This window comes from Prosopis cineraria, unplaced genomic scaffold, assembly GCF_029017545.1.
Source record: "Prosopis cineraria cultivar Desert tree isolate PC_DT_omini unplaced genomic scaffold, ASM2901754v1 PC3, whole genome shotgun sequence".
NCBI lineage: Eukaryota > Viridiplantae > Streptophyta > Magnoliopsida > Fabales > Fabaceae > Prosopis > Prosopis cineraria.
The window spans coordinates 10,916,641-10,933,096 of NW_026555334.1; the positions used below are offsets into that span (position 1 = coordinate 10,916,641).

The following is a 16,456-nucleotide window of genomic DNA, read 5'->3' on the forward strand; positions in this document are numbered from 1 at the left end:
GTAAACAAAAGAAGATCATTTGCAATGAAAAGATGAGAGATAGATGGACCGTCACCTGAAAATTTAAAGGGTTTCTAGCATTTAGCCTTACATTCTCTCTCAATGATGTGACCAAGTCTCTCTATATAGAGCACAAATAAATAGGGACTTAAAAGGTCACCTTGCTTAAGGTGCTAATAGGAGAAAACTGAGGAGTATCTTCTTCATTCCATAATACCCTCATGACACTGGTAGAGATGCAAGCCATGATAAGATTAATAAAAGAACTATAAAGCCTTAAATGCATATACGTATCTTTAAAAAAGACCAATCAAGCTTGTCATATGCTTTTTCCATAACTACTTTAATAGCCGTAAAGCCTTTCTTCCTTTTCTTATTCCTTATAGACTGAATGATCTCTTAGGCTATAATGATGTTATCACAACTATGCCTTCCTTCAATGAAACTACATTGATATGATTTGATTAAATAGCTCATCACTCCTTTTATTCTTATAGCAAGGATTTTAGTGACAATCTTGAAACTAACATTACACAAGGATATGGGTCACAAATCTATAAGGAAGGTAAGGTTATCAATCTTAAGAATGAGAACCAAATTAGTTTGATTAATCTCCTTCACTTGTTTTGGATCTACAAAGAATCTCTTAATCATAGTGTAGATTTTTTTCTCCCACCTTCTACCATTTTTTCTAGCAAAAATGCATTTAAATGCCATCATGACTTGGCACCTTAAAAGCTCCCATTATAAAAGTTGCATTTTTATTTCAATATTTATTACTTCTTATTGGATCCATCTTAAGTCAAATTCTTTAATAAGGGGAAAGTCAACAGGTCTTGCGAGATCTATATTTACCCGTTGGTCTCTTGAGTTCAAGTTCTTAAATAGTATCTTGCCATAACCTTCAACTCTTCTTGATAAGTGATCCATTCCTCCTGGTCATTCTTAAGAGCATAAATTTTCTTTCTCTTCCTTTTGACTTTAGCAGAAGCATTAAAATACCTTGTGTTCTTGTCATCCCATTGTAACCAATTTACTCGAGACTTTTAGAACCAAATCAGCTCTTCTTGGAGACAAAGCTTATGACAATCACCCTAAATTTTCTTTCTAACCTATGAAGCCCATTCTTATCATTATTTTTCTAAGTTTCATCAATCTCTTCTAACTTTCTTATAATTTTTCTGGGGATGTTTCCAATTTTCTCTCTATTCCAAACTTTTGCCCAAGTAGAGAAATTATGTAAACCTTCTAGCCAATCACAATCTTTCCACACCTCTTTTACTAAATTACCAAACTCCTTTTCAAGAAACCAAGCAGAATTACAAAATGAAATCTTTCTGGCTTAGAGTTGAGGTTAGACCCATCAATATTTTCAACAATAATGAGTATGTGATTAGAGCAATATTTAAGATGATGAATTACCCTAGACTTAGGGTGATTTAATTCCCAGCTTTATATTGCTAAACACTCAATCTAATCTGATCTTAGTAAACTCATTTTCCTAAATGTATTTTTCGCCTATAAAAGGAACCTCAATTAGATTTGTAGTACACAAATAGTTTTTAAATTAGAGAATATTTGTCTAATGGGTTGACCTCCACCCACCTTGTCTTCATTATTACAATAAGTATTAAAATCTCCTAAAATCAGCCATTGGTCATTCATACTGTCACTAATGAATTGAATAGCATCCCAAAGGGCTTTTCAAATATGTCATCTCTTAATAAACAAAATAGGTAAACAAGGATTTTTGGTCACCCAAATCCTTAACTTTACATTGAAGAATTTGAGCATTAGAATGAACATATTCCATAAAAACTTGATGATCATTCCAAAGAACCTAAATTCCTCTAGTGTAACTCATAGCTTCAACACGAATCCAATTATCAAAACCTATCTTGTTAACAACATGGTCCACCTTGGGGCCATTAACATTGGTATTTACCAAGCATAAAACTTTAATCTTATTTTTAAAAACTAGATCTTTAATAATAGTGGGGAAGGCACAGCCCCTGGCTCCCCTACAATTCCAACTAGCTATAATCATAGAAAAAACAAAAAACAAAAGGGAAAAATAAGAAGGCAACGAGCTTACCTAATCTTTTGATGATTCTCATCCCATATAGGATCCTTTATCAAAGTGTCATTTTGTGCACGAGAATTTAATTCTCCATTCTCACTTGAATGCTATTCTTCCTTCTTGCTTGATGTCGCACCCGAATCGTGCCTTTCCTCAATAAGAGAAGGTCAATAAACATAGGAAAATAGGAGCTGTCACCAAAGTTTTTAGAAAACTTTAAAAAAATCATATAATGAAAAAGGATGGTCTGCGAAAAGGGTTTGAGAGTTAATTGTGTGTGGGAAAGATATTAGATACCCCACTACACTCATTCATAAGAACGGTTACCCTAACTTGATTGCACAAATTAATTGAATTTTTAATAATATCTTAATTACTCTTTAATCACATACAAAACAAAGATAAAAAATAAATGAAAATAAATTATTTATTTACATGGAAAGACTTGACCTACGTATTCTATGATGAGGATCAAAGTCTGTATAGTTTAAAATATTATTATTTAGGCTTTCTTTTAATTTTTTATTAATTTATTTTATGAAGAGAATGTTATCTTGTGTTATATAATTATATTTATTTTTAAATAAAAAATTGTCATAAGAAAGTATCTTTGGGTAAAAGAAAAATAACTAATGTTAGAACCTGCGGTGATTTAGTATCATTCACAGTCTATTGATTGATATTTAAGTGCATACAATGATTTAGTATCACTTATGGCAAACTCTAAAAGAATTTTCAAAGTGAATTTTTTATAAAATATATGAAATTTTCATACAAAATTTGATACATGCAATGACTTAGTGTCATTCATGGTATTTTATTTGATATTTTTAAGAATCTACGATGATTTAGTATCACTTGTAGTGTAACCTAAAATATGCTAAAAGTTTTATTATTTTTATTATTTTTTTAATAATGCACAAGAGGGGAAAATTAACCAGTGTTGGAACTTGTGGTGATTTATGATTGCTCACAGTCCACTGGTTAATGTTCTAAGTGTACACGGTGACTTAGTATCACTTATGGCAAACTCTAAAGGAATTTTTAAAATAAAATTCTCATAAAATAATTTAATTATAATCTTTTAGTGTAAAAATTGATGCCTACAATGATTTAGTGTCACTTATGATATCATATTTCTATTAATTCATGGTGATTTAGTATCACTCGTGGATCCTAAAAACACTAATAAAGTTTAATATTTTCTAGAATGTGATACTTGATATTCGTGGTGATTTAGTATCACTCACTTTATCAATGTATCAAATATCCAAGATGATTTAGTATCACTCGTGAATCCCTTTTTTTTCTTTTTTTTTTAAGTATACAAAAGTTATAGGAATATTTTTTCATCAAGGTCACCTGTTTTTTAAAAAATGGATGATTTGTTAGTTTGAATGAAGAATATCACCTATAAACTCATTTGCTAATGTACTAAAGCTATATATAAAAACATTATGCATGCAATTTCAATGAATAAAATAAAACTAGAAGTGTCAATTCAAAACCCAAGACTCAGTGCCATCATCTCACATAGAAATTAATAGCCATGATTATCCATTCATCATACACCATTTGCTACGAACACGACACATATCAACCATATTAATTAAAAAAATAGATAAAAGGACATGGAATTTGAGGATGTGGACAAGGCATAATCATTTTGAATTCAACAAAGGATCACACTGAGAATTAACATAGGAGTCATGAGGCATTTATATTATATCAACATGAGAGAACTCACTGTGCCAATCACTAGCAATAGCAACTTTGAATAGGAGACTAATTATATGAATCCTAAAACACAATCCCATAGTGCTATCACGCACAGCTAGGACAAGAGTAGTAACAAACTCATGAGTATATCATCCAACACACACCCAAGGTCAAAGGATCATGGAAACAATATAAAAAGAATTACTTACTTTTCAAAACTTTACCGATAATCTTCCCAAAAATTACTCCCTCTCCATCCTCTCCTTTCTTCTTCTTTGCTATTTCTTTCAGGGGCATCAACTAAGTTTTTTCACTTAATGACAAAATCAAGTATATTAACACAACTTTTATTTTGACTTTTCTTCATCATTTCATATTTCAAATTTTTTCTTTAATTAAAACAAATTTCAATCAAGATATAATTATTTCAAATTAAATTTGATCAATTTGACTTTTCAAATTTTTTAATTTTCCTTTAACTAAGTCAAATATAATAGGAACATAATTGAGGGGATTTGAGGTCAATGAAAAAGAAAATATTATTATTATCTTTTTAAATCACAAAAGCCCTTTTTATTCCTTTATTTTTATTTATTATATTTTTATTAATTTTTAATTATATTTAAAAGTTTGAATAAATATGGTGTTGACACTTAATCCCTCGCTGAGTTGTTCGCAAGGGATCTGAGGGCTTATTGTTTAATTTCTGGATGTAAAGTGCCTGAGAGTTACTGTTTGGCACATTAATATCCTGCACCACAGGTGTTAAGACTTTGCCTTCTTTTGGTCCACTTGAAACAATGGACTGGGCTGAAAACTATTGGCTCAAACTTCCTCTAACCACAACATGGTCCCTTTGACCTTAGGCTTAATAATTCTTCTGAATTACTGGGCTAGATTTATTTCGCCCACTACTTAAGTCATGGGTAATAATACCCGATGAGCCCAAGTTTTGTCCCTTTTCAATACCATTCTTCACTTTTCCATTATGTCTACCTTTTCAAAAAAATTTCTCTTCTTGAATATCATGATCGTTTGGAGATTTTCGACCCACCGGCCGGTCAGGTGGAATTTTCTGATGGCCTGATATTTCCGTGAAAGCTTAAAGGTTCAGGTTACATGAATCCCAAGAGAGAACCAAAACTCCTCAGAGCTCCGCACAATACTACAGTGTTCAGTTTGATTTTGAATCTGACCATCTGGGCTATCTCAATCCTGGGCTTCTAATATAATCCTTTTTCTTTTTTTTTTTATATAAATAAGTCTAATCCAATCCTCATATAAAACCAATCTAAATATTTGTATACTTGAGGTCACTGAACTAGCCCATCTTCTTTCATGCCCAGTTTCTCAGGCTAACCCCACAAAGGTAGCTCATGTTTTGAATCCTGATTAATGAGTATGCTCATTAAGCTTTCAGTTTATAAACTGAGTGTGTTTATGTTTACAAGAAATAACACATCACCTTAATCATTACCTCCCGCCATTGTCAAATTTAAGACTTGGGCAATTTTGTAAGGTTGCTTCTAATCGCTATTTTATTTTACTCCCTTCGGTCTAAAGTATAAAAAATTTTCTCCTAACTAATTTTCACCTAAAATATAAGTAACTTAAAGCTTGTTTGATTTCTGTTTTTTTATTTTTTTAAAAAAAATAAAACTTGTTTGGTAAGTATTTTAGATTTAATTATCTTTAAAATTATTCTCATTTTTAAAAATAAAAAATAAAATATCTTAAAGTTATTTTTATTTTATTTTTCTTGTTACGTAGAGTTAGCTTAACTAATTTTTTTTATTATAAACATTATCATTAACCACTTGTAACTATCACTATCAACCTATTTTTTAATTCTAATTTTTTTAAAGTTAATATAATTAAACAGGTTGTTATTTTGTTTTGTTCTGAAAAATAACTCTAAATCTATATTATAAAACAGTTTTTAGAAATAAAAAATGAAAACAAAAACCAAATAAACCCTTAACATTTGTAAATTTTTTTTATATTTTTCATCTTGTATTTATTAATTTGGATTCTCGTGTTTATAAATTTATAATTTTCTTTATTCACCAAAAAGTGAAACTAAGGATAAAACAAGAAAATAGTATATATTTTCATGATAATAAGTATTTTATTGGTATATGCGTTACTATCAAAAGATGCTTATATTTTGAATTAGAAAGAATATAGCACACATCTATATATCCTTCTATTACATACAGTCATATTCAAGACATGATCAATTATTGAATTTGTGCACTTCTTATAATAAAAATTTAAACTTTAATTCACTATATTATGACATACTAGCTTTTTTCATTAGACCTAACTCTTACTAATGCTTCTAATTGCTCTTTCTTTACTCTCTTAGTGATGTAGGTATGTGGGAGATTTCTAGTTATTACAAGAAAATGAACTTATAGGGACCTGGATTTATAATTACCAAAGGTTGCTTCTAAAGCCAAGAAGCATGTAAGGTTAAATAAATAAGTAATTTTTTCTGAAATTCTGGGGTCTTAATGCATGTTATTTCATGATAACCATATATTCTAAATTATTCTTTTGGCAAAAAAAAAAAGATTATAAATTATTCTAATATATATTAGATATTAGAATAATCTATTCATGTATTTATATTCGCCTTAGTCCACTAATTTTTCATACGGTGTATAATTTTTGTCCATGAGTATAGGATTAAGGCATTATAGATTCAACAGTCTCAAGTCAAATAACAAGTAGATGGAAAAGTCATCCACGCCATGCAAATTATCGCAAAGCCCACAATCTTTTGCCAATCATAATCATATCCATGAACAGAATCCAGTAGCAGTAATCTCTGACCTGGGCTCACGATTTCAACCATCGTTCCAAAAATTTGTTCAAAACCGTGTGGAGACCGGGGGGGGGGGGGGGGGAGAGATTTTCCAAGAAGGGACAAACAATGTTCCCCAGTGTTTTCCGATGTATCAAAAAACAATGTTTCCCAAATGAAGGGTTTTGATTGATTAATGGGTGGGATCGGGGATCCTGTGCGACACTTTTGTTTTTCTTTCTTTCTGCCCCCTACCCCCTTTTTATTTTGGGTGCCATTTAAAATATTGTCTTTTCCCAAACAATATTTTCCATAGATTCAAATTCTAAAATAATACTTAAGAGATACTACCGTTTGTATCACATCCATTTAGTCACTTTTTTTTTTAATTACATAGAAACTTTTGTTATACTTCCATTGTTTTAAATATAGGAATTTTTTTCATCCATTATGCATCAATTAAAATAAATAATTAGATAATTGAGATTCTAATGTTCTTAACTTTGCTCATGTCAATCATTAATTATTTATTTTTGTTGGCAAAAAATAATTATTTATTTTCACTGGGGGCGAGTAATTTTGATGAAGTCATAAGGATATTTTAGTTAATAAAACAATAATGGAAAAATGGCAATAAAATTTTACTAAAATATATAATGACATTTACGCTTGAAATGCTATAATTCTTTAAATCTTCATGTATCTTTCTAACATTAATGATTTTAAATTCAATAACTAAATTGTCCCTTAATTAAAATAAGAATGATAGATGTTGCTCCATTTTCTTTCTCAATCACAACTTTTATTTAAGAAATTATAATTTTTATCTTGTGAATCATAAAGATTAAATAAGAAATCATATTTTTTCATGCAAAATTTCTTTTATGATTGAATAACAAATTCTGAAAATAATCAATCCTAATCACAACTTTTGTTTAATTAATCACAATTTTGATTCTATGAATAAAAAAAATTTTAAAAAAATCACAACTTTTTAAGTAAAATTTTTTTATTGTTGAAGTCTTAGTTTTGAAAATAACCAATTATAGCTTTTGTTTAAGTAATTATAACTTTTATTATGTAAATCATAAGAATTGAATAAGAAGGTCATAACTTCTCCACATAAAATTTATTTTGCTATTGAAGTTCAAGTTCTAAAATAACCAGCCATAACTTTTATTTAAGTAATTATAATTTTTATTCTATGAACAACAAGAATTGAACAAGAAAGCACCACTTCTCATATGAACCTGCTATTTTTTTATTTTAAATAACAAGTAATTTAATCATTTAATTTAAAATCATTGATATAAAAAAGATACCTAAGAACTTCAAAGGAATTATAATATTTAGAGGAACTAAAATTGTCATTTATATATTCCGGTAGGATTTTATTATCATTTTTCCAACATTAATTGCACTTAAAATTCATAAAATATCTTATACATCAAAGCATAGGACTTTTCAATAAATAATATTTTTATTTAAAGAAAAAGAAGTACTTTTTTTAAATTATAAGACATTTTTAGAAAAGATTCAGCATTCTAAAGTATAAGATATTTTTGATAAAAATAAGATTTCATTACTAATTCTTTTTCAATATTACCCTTTCTATATATATTTCTCTTCAATATGCTTTTTTAATGAAATAGTTTGAAATTTTATATTTTTTTTGAAAAAATAAGATTGTAAGGTGTATTTAATGAGTTTTTATTATTACGTGCGATTTTGTCTAAAGTGTTTTATAATTTGGGATGAAAAATAATATTTAAATATTAAATTGTAAACTAATTGATTTGGTTGAGATGCATTAAGCTTTGAAGTTTTGTTTTTCAAACTTAATATTTCTGCATTTACAAGTCTATGAATATTGTTGTTCTGCATTTTATTTTTTTAATATAGATATAAAATTAAATTTAATTCATTAAAATTTATATACTATGTTTTTATAATCCTAGGATGATATAATGCATTTTAGGTATATACTATGTTTTATAAATCCTAGGATGATATAATGCATTTTAGGATTGGTCCGTTAAAAAAAAGTAAATTTAATGACTAAATAAATTAATATCTTTGTTTTTTTTTCTTTTTAATTTTTCACAAGTATTATTTTATAAGACACAATCTTGTTCGAAACATTGTTTGATACTAAATATAGGCAACTCTTTATTAGGAATTCAAACATTTATTACATTGTGAAGAATCTTTTTTATTAGACCTAATGATAATTAACATGTTTGTTGTTCTGCTGCCCAAAATATCAATTAAATTTTTCTCAATTTAGAGATTTGAATCTGAGCCCAGTCTCACTTTAAAGACGGATCTGATTTTCCTGTTTATGAATGGCAAAAAAAAAAAAAACAAACAAAGAAAGAAAGACAAATTGGCATTTGATTTTAAGAAGTTCAAATAATCTGACTTGATTAACTAAAGACATAATATGGCACTGACAAGTAATGTCATGTATTTATTAGAAATTTGAAAAAAAAATTGGTGAAAACTCCCCAAACAAAACAAGTAAAACGGATTAATAGTAAATAATTAGCATCCCACAAGCAGTTAGCTGTGGTCTCTATCAGTCCTGGTAAATTAGCTCTATAAAAATCCTTTCGGAAAGATTCTTCCGAGTCCAAAGGAACAAGCTGAAAATATTTGTCTCGCTTGGCTTGGTATGTTAAAAACCGTGTTGGTAAACAAAAAGCTAAAAAAAATTTACTTTAAAAATAGAACTTTTGACTGTCGTTGTCTTGTCCAGGATTTTAGAAGCCGGCCTGCACATATATCCAAAATTTTAAAAACCAAACCAGTTCGTTTAATTAAAAATCGGCTTTTGATCTGCTCCAATCAATCCCCCTAAACTAGAAATTGACTAACCAGTCAACAAGCGGCTAATCTGGTAAAAAAAAGCTTAACCGGTAAAAAGTGAACCAGTTCTAAGCTTGTGAATCGGATCTAACTTTTCCCGAGGGGGAAACAAAAAAGTGGCAAGGCTTGTAATTTTCACGCATCTTATCAGTTGTAATTTTTTTAAAAAAAATAAAAAGGGCAAGACAAGCTTGATTGCAAGAGAGTTAATAGTGTGGAAAATTAAACTCTTTCACGTACAAGAGACTGAAAAGTTACTTTTGACTATGCTTATAAAAAAATGAATAGATATGTCAACTTATTAACTTATCAGATATTTTGTGATAGTTTCGATACTATAGTTTTAAATAATTCACCACTTGATTATATTAATCTTATAGTTTTAAATATAACTTGGTTATAGTCTTTTTATTACATGATTTTTTCATGATCTTGTATTTTTTTTTTTAAAAAAAACCTCCTTTCATGCCAATGCACATAAGTGGATTCAAGTCTCCCTACTTCAAATTTGGAGGATTTGTTATTTTAACTGACGCTTGTCTTTGTCTTTCAAAAGTTTGCAGAGACATTAGCTCTTGATATTGTAAAAGCTGTAATTTTTTGAATTTAGAAAATTTTGATATTGTAATTTTAGATAATTCATCACCTAATTATATTAACCTTATGATTTTAAATATAAATTGGTTATGGTCTTTTTATTGCATGGTTTTTCCATGATCTTGTATTTTTTTTATAAAAAAACTCCTTTCATGCCAATGCACATAAGTGCATTTAAGTCTCCCTACTTCAAATTTGAGAGGTTTGTTATTTTAATTGACAGCTTGTCCTTATCTTTCAAAGTTTGCAAAGGCATTAGCTCTTGATATCATAAGAGTTGTAATTTTTTTTAATTTAGAAAGTTTTGATACTGTGATTTTAGATAATTCACCACCTAATTATATTAAGTTTATGGTTATATATAACTTAGTTATAGTCTTTTTATTACATGGTTTTTTCTTGATCTTGTCTTTTTTTTTAAAAAAAAAAAACTCCTTTCATGCCAATGCACATTAGTGCATTCAAGTCTCCGTACTTTAAATTTGGGGGATTTATTGATTGAACTGACGTTTGTCCTTGTCTTCCAAAAATTTGCTGAGACATTGGCCGTTGATATTATAAGAGTTGTAATTTTTGAATTTAGAAAACTCAACCTCATTCCAAATGCATGTAGCGACCCGTTGTTGTGTAGGCAATCATTTTTTTAAGTGTAAGCACATATATGATTAATATTTATATTTTAAATTATTTATCTGCTTTTTTCCTGAACTTCATTATAGTTAATTTAATTTTAAAAATCTTTAAAAGGTGCTTGATACCTTGTCATTTTGATATATAATGAATGAGTGCTTTTAAGTATTAAACAAGTTTAGAATAATTTTATGGTAATATTTTTTTCAATTTTTTGCGCTAAATATTACATGCTAATAAAATCATATATCATAAAAAATAGCAGTTTATTCTATCTTACCTTATAAATTTAATTATTTAAATCACAATGAAACTTTTAGTCTTTAAAATTTACCTGGTTATCGATTTGATTCATTAAATTTAAATTTTTATTTATTTGATTTTTATATTTTATTAAATTATTATGTGAGTTTTTTAAACTTAAAATATAAATTAATTCTCAAAATAATTTAATATATAAAGTATATTGATGACTTGATATATATATAGTTAAATAAAAATAAATTAACTCTGAAATTAATTTAATTTTTATCAAAAAATATTACACCAACAACACCGTGTTTTTTTTTCTTATTTTTTTTTCTTAAAAAAATTTTAGAGTATGTTTCTTCCTCCTACTAATTAATTATACTTTTTTTGTTTACATTATTACTATTAATATTTTGCTGTCTATGTCAGCAAATTTTAACGGTATAATTTTTTTTAAAATAAATAAAGACCAAATTGATAATCAAAATAAATATAAGAGGCTAAATTGATAAAAATTAAATTTAAAAATTAAATTAATAATTGACACAAACTTTAGAAAGCAAAAGTTGTCTTAAATTTAATCATTGTGAAATGATATTTTACAAAATTTCATTCTGAATGTAACATTTTTAGCATATAAAATTTAAAGTAAGTTAAATAAGTCATGGTTGAGCAAGTTAAATAAGTCATGGCTGGCTCAACCATGACTCAATTGCAATTCGATTATTAACATTTAATTTAGTATCTTGATTGTTTTTTTTAAAACCTTGGGCGCATCAAAAGATAGAAACTTTGACTAACAGGAACTACCCCGGCAGCTTCGCTATCCTCGAACGCCGAAGAAACACTGGAGTTGACTTTGAAGTCCTTGCCTTTTTTCTTTTATTATTATTTTTTGGTAACATGCTTTGTTTCCTTTAATCAGTAGGCTATAATAAAGAAGACAAAGTGCTCAAACTTCGCGTCGCATTTCAATTCTAGAAGCTCACACGTGATTGTTAAAAAAGGCGAAGTATTACCTCCTGGATAGTGATTTACTGACTTGAATATATAGTAGAAGATTAGCCAACTAATCGGTGGGATTTATCTTGCAGCTAAAGTCAACTGAAGCTAATATAGATAATAGAGCTGTCAATTGAGCAGCAATACAGAAATTCAGTCAAACTTTTAATGGAGTCATGGTGGAGCAGATCATTCAAGGCATACTAGAATCCGCAGTTCAGCAAATTATGGGATTCAGACATACTCTTGGTTTGATTAATGCTCTCCTCGTAATTTCCAGCTTTTCCCTGCCTTTAATCTCTGCTGAAGAGACGATTACGTCAGCCCAATTTATCAGAGATTCTGAGTCACTGAGCTCAAACAGCGGTGACTTCGAACTAGGATTCTTCAGCCCTCCGAATTCAACACATCGCTACGTGGGAATCTGGTATCTCTCTAGAGACAACCTCGTCTGGGTGGCTAACAGAGACCAACCGCTCAACGATTCTTCTGGGGTTCTCACAATTTCACAGGACGGCAACCTTGTTTGTTGAATGGACAAAACCATGTCCTCTGGTCATCGAACGTGTCATACAATGGCACAAACACTACAGCCAGCTTCAAGATTCTGGGAACCTCGTCCTGCAAGTGTTTGATGACAACACTGGAAAGAGAATAACATGGCAGAGCTTCGAACATCCCGCTGATGCAGCAGTCCCAACATGAAGAGGAGTGGCCAACAGATTCACAGGCAAGAAGATAGAGTTTGTGTCATGGAAAAGCCCTTCTGATCCATCGCCTGGGTACTTCTCGGCGAGCCTCGAACGCCTTGCTGTTCCAGAAGTGTTCTTGTGGGTCAATAGAACTCGCCCATATTGGCGAACTGGTCCTTGGAATGGAAGGATCTTCATTGGAGCACCCCTGATGTCAACTGGTTATCTCTATGGATGGTCTTTAGGTAATCAAGATGATGGAACTGTTTATGTAACTTACAGTTTTATTGACCCAGCTGCGTCTGGAATTCTTTCCTTGAACCCACAAGGCAAACTCAGATTGGTAAGGTTCTACAAGAAGAAGAAATCTCTGGATGTGGTATTGAATCTAACAGACTGTGATCACTACGGCAAATGTGGGGACTTCGGTAGCTGTAATGACCAGAATACTACTCGATTTGTAGCTGCTTAAGTGGGTTTGAACCAAAGAATGCAGAGGAATGGAATAGACAAAACTGGACAAGTGGGTGTGTGAGAAAGTCAGCATTGATGTGTGAAAGCTTAAGAATGGAAGTAAAGATGGGGAAGAAGATGGGTTTCTGAGATTGCAGAATATGAAAGTGCCAGATTTTGCAGAGAGGCCAGGTGTTGACACAGAAGCTCAATGCAGAACCGAGTGCTCGAACAACTGCTCCTGTTTGGCATATGCATTTGATGCTGGAATTGGATGCATGTATTGGACGAAACCCTTGATTGACGTACAAAATTTCTCTGATGGAGGAATTGATCTCTACATTCGCGTGGCCTCATTCAGAACTTGGTAAGTTGCTTGCATCTTCCACGGTTCTTATGAAATTTATGTCAATCAATTGTATATAATGTAATAGATTTTAGAAACCATGATGACATCAAGTTTTTGTTTTGGAATTTATCTTGACATGCAGGAAAAGCTTCTGAGAAAAACACAATTAGGAGACAAATCATCACAGTTACAGTATCAATAGGAACAGTTATCTTAGCTGCATTTGTATGCCTATTAGTCGCCTATGCCTATCGCTCTTGGAGCAAAACAGCCCATAAGCAAAGAGGTAGGCGAGTCATATCTTTTATTCTTCTATAAAGACTAGCACATCCTCTTATTTGAATTGAGTGGGGATACATCAGAACTCAAAGCCCTATGGTATTCTGAACTCTTAACCATGGAAAAAGTTATCACTAATAGAATCTAAAATAAGCTTCCCCCCCCCAACCCCAATTTTTTAAATATTTTTCCTGAACTTACGAGAAGCAGTTCCAGAAAATCAGAGTCAAAGAGTGAATGACGCTCGCAAACAAGTTAAGTTAGATGAGCTTCCAATATTTGAATTTGAAGAGGTTGCATCTGCTACAAATAACTTTCACTTAGCTAACATGCTAGGGAAGGGTGGTTTGGTCCAGTTTACAAGGTAATTTTTTCTATTTGATCTTTCAGCATCTTCTATATCATATTCGTGTGTAGTAGCTACGGATTTATTTTTTCATTTGTCTCTTATAGGGAACATTGCAAGATGGTCAGGAAATTGCAGTCAAAAGGCTGTCCAGAGCATCCGGACAAGGGCAAGAAGAATTCATGAATGAAGTGTTAGTCATCTCGAAGCTTCAACATCGCAATCTTGTAAAACTTCTTGGTTGCTGCATTGAAGGAGATGAAAAGATGTTAATCTATGAATTTATGCCAAATAAAAGCTTGGATGCATTTCTCTTTGGTTAGCTCCCGTCTCTTGTGTTTCACCATTCAAACATTATGCTTCCTTTGCGTCAACAGGATGACATCTTAAACTTCTAGATATATGCTATTTTCTCACTACCTTCCAATTCATTTGCAGATCCAATCCAACGAAAATTTTTAGATTGGAGAAAACGATTTAACATAATTGAAGGAATAGCTCGAGGTTTGCTTTATCTTCATAGAGATTCTAGACTAAAAATTATACACAGAGATTTGAAAGCAAGCAATATTTTGTTGGATGGGGAGATGAATCCAAAAATATCAGACTTTGGTCTAGCTAGAATTTTCAAAGCTAGCGAAGATGTAATTGATACTAAAAGGGTCGTTGGAACATAGTAAGTGTTATGTATGTCATTTTTTCATTTCACATTATATTATAGACAATAATATATTGAGCCTTTTGATGTTTGTTATTACTTATGTGATTTGAATGCAGTGGTTACATGTCTCCTGAGTATGCAATGGAGGGCCGTTTTTCTGAAAAATCTGATGTCTATAGTTTTGGAGTTTTGTTATTTGGAGATTGTTAATGGAAGAAGAAACAGTAGCTTCCACACTGATGAGAGTCTCTTAGCCTTATAGGACTTGTAAGTTCACTCTTGTGATAGTGTTATTAGTTAATACAAAGGTTGTCTACCACATTATGATCAGATCTTGATGTTGAATTTTGCATTTCAACATCACATCATCAATTATTTGAAAGTGCCTTTTCACGCCTGAACATTGAATTAAAGAACTAAAACATGGGCAATTGAGAAAATCACATTATTCGTTTGTTTGTGATCCTCAATGTGTATTATCTAACTAGTTTTATATTTGTGTTAATAAGGCATGGAGGCTATGGAATGAAGAGAAAATTGTATCTTTAGTAGATCCAGAAATATGGGATTCATGCAACGGGAGTCAAATATTGAAGTGCATACATGTAGGGCTTCTATGTGTGCAAGAAGCAGCGAAAGATAGGCCAAGCATGACTAATGTGGTAATGATGCTTATAAGTGAGAATGTTCATCTTCCTCCTCCAAAGCAAGTAGCATTTGTGCATAAGCATTGGGTTTCAAGTTCAGAGTCCTCTAATTCCAAGGAACGTCTATCTAACACCTTCAATAATGTAACTCTTACTGACATTCAGGGTAGATGAGATTGTGGGGATCATCACACCATCACCACTCACAGTGAAAATTGTATCATTCTACGTGCTTATGATGTGGAACAGAGATAGCTTTCCACGCTTTCTCTGATATTCATATATATATATATATAATATAATCAGCTTATGCACGCACATAAGACATCGATTGTGTCATTGGAATTAGTTTTTTCTTTTTAAAAAGAATATTAAATTGTATAACATATTGAAGTATGAAAAAAAATATTCGATAGAAGTTATTGGTACTTGGTCTTGGGGTATTGTTTTCGGGCATGAAAATTATGGAATGGAGATCAACTTTCTAATAAACCTAATTGATGCAGAATCTAGTGAAGAGGCTTTCAGATGTATATACATTGGATTTTGTGTGTTCAAGAATTTGGAAGAAATAAGCTTACTGTTGGCCACTGCAATAGCAATGCTTCGTGGTGAGATTGTCAACCTTCCACCTCCAATGTATCCTGCATTTTTTCAGAGCCACATTGTGTCGAATTCAATCTCCTGGAAATTCTAGGGCTTGAAGTCCACCAAGAATGTTATTGTCACAAGCTTTTGTGATTGGTAATGATTAATAATAAACTATTTATATGCGGCGCTAAGTATAGTGCACGTCACCTTTGATAAACACCAAATCTGCCAAAATCTATGAATAGTTAAATTCTCTTATCCTTCACTATCAAAAGCACTACAAGCACATATTTTATTTAAGGGAGTCTTTTTCAACCAAGAAAAGCATGTCTTTCTCCACTGCTTTTGAGAAAGTAAAGAAAGATTTATTGAAATCGCCAGTTGAGGACTTTAGAGTTTAGAAACGGCTACGAAAGAGAAAGATAAAAGCCGTCTATGTGGGGTGAAATCTTTGGTTAACAAGGCGCAAACGAAAGAGCCAATC

General features: G+C 30.8%; 1 pseudogene; it reads left to right on the forward strand.

Annotated features, from left to right (window-relative positions):
* Positions 1 to 12,045: 12,045 nt before the first annotated feature.
* On the forward strand, positions 12,046 to 16,127 carry LOC129305387 (G-type lectin S-receptor-like serine/threonine-protein kinase At1g11330; annotated as a pseudogene).
* Positions 16,128 to 16,456: the final 329 nt, after the last annotated feature.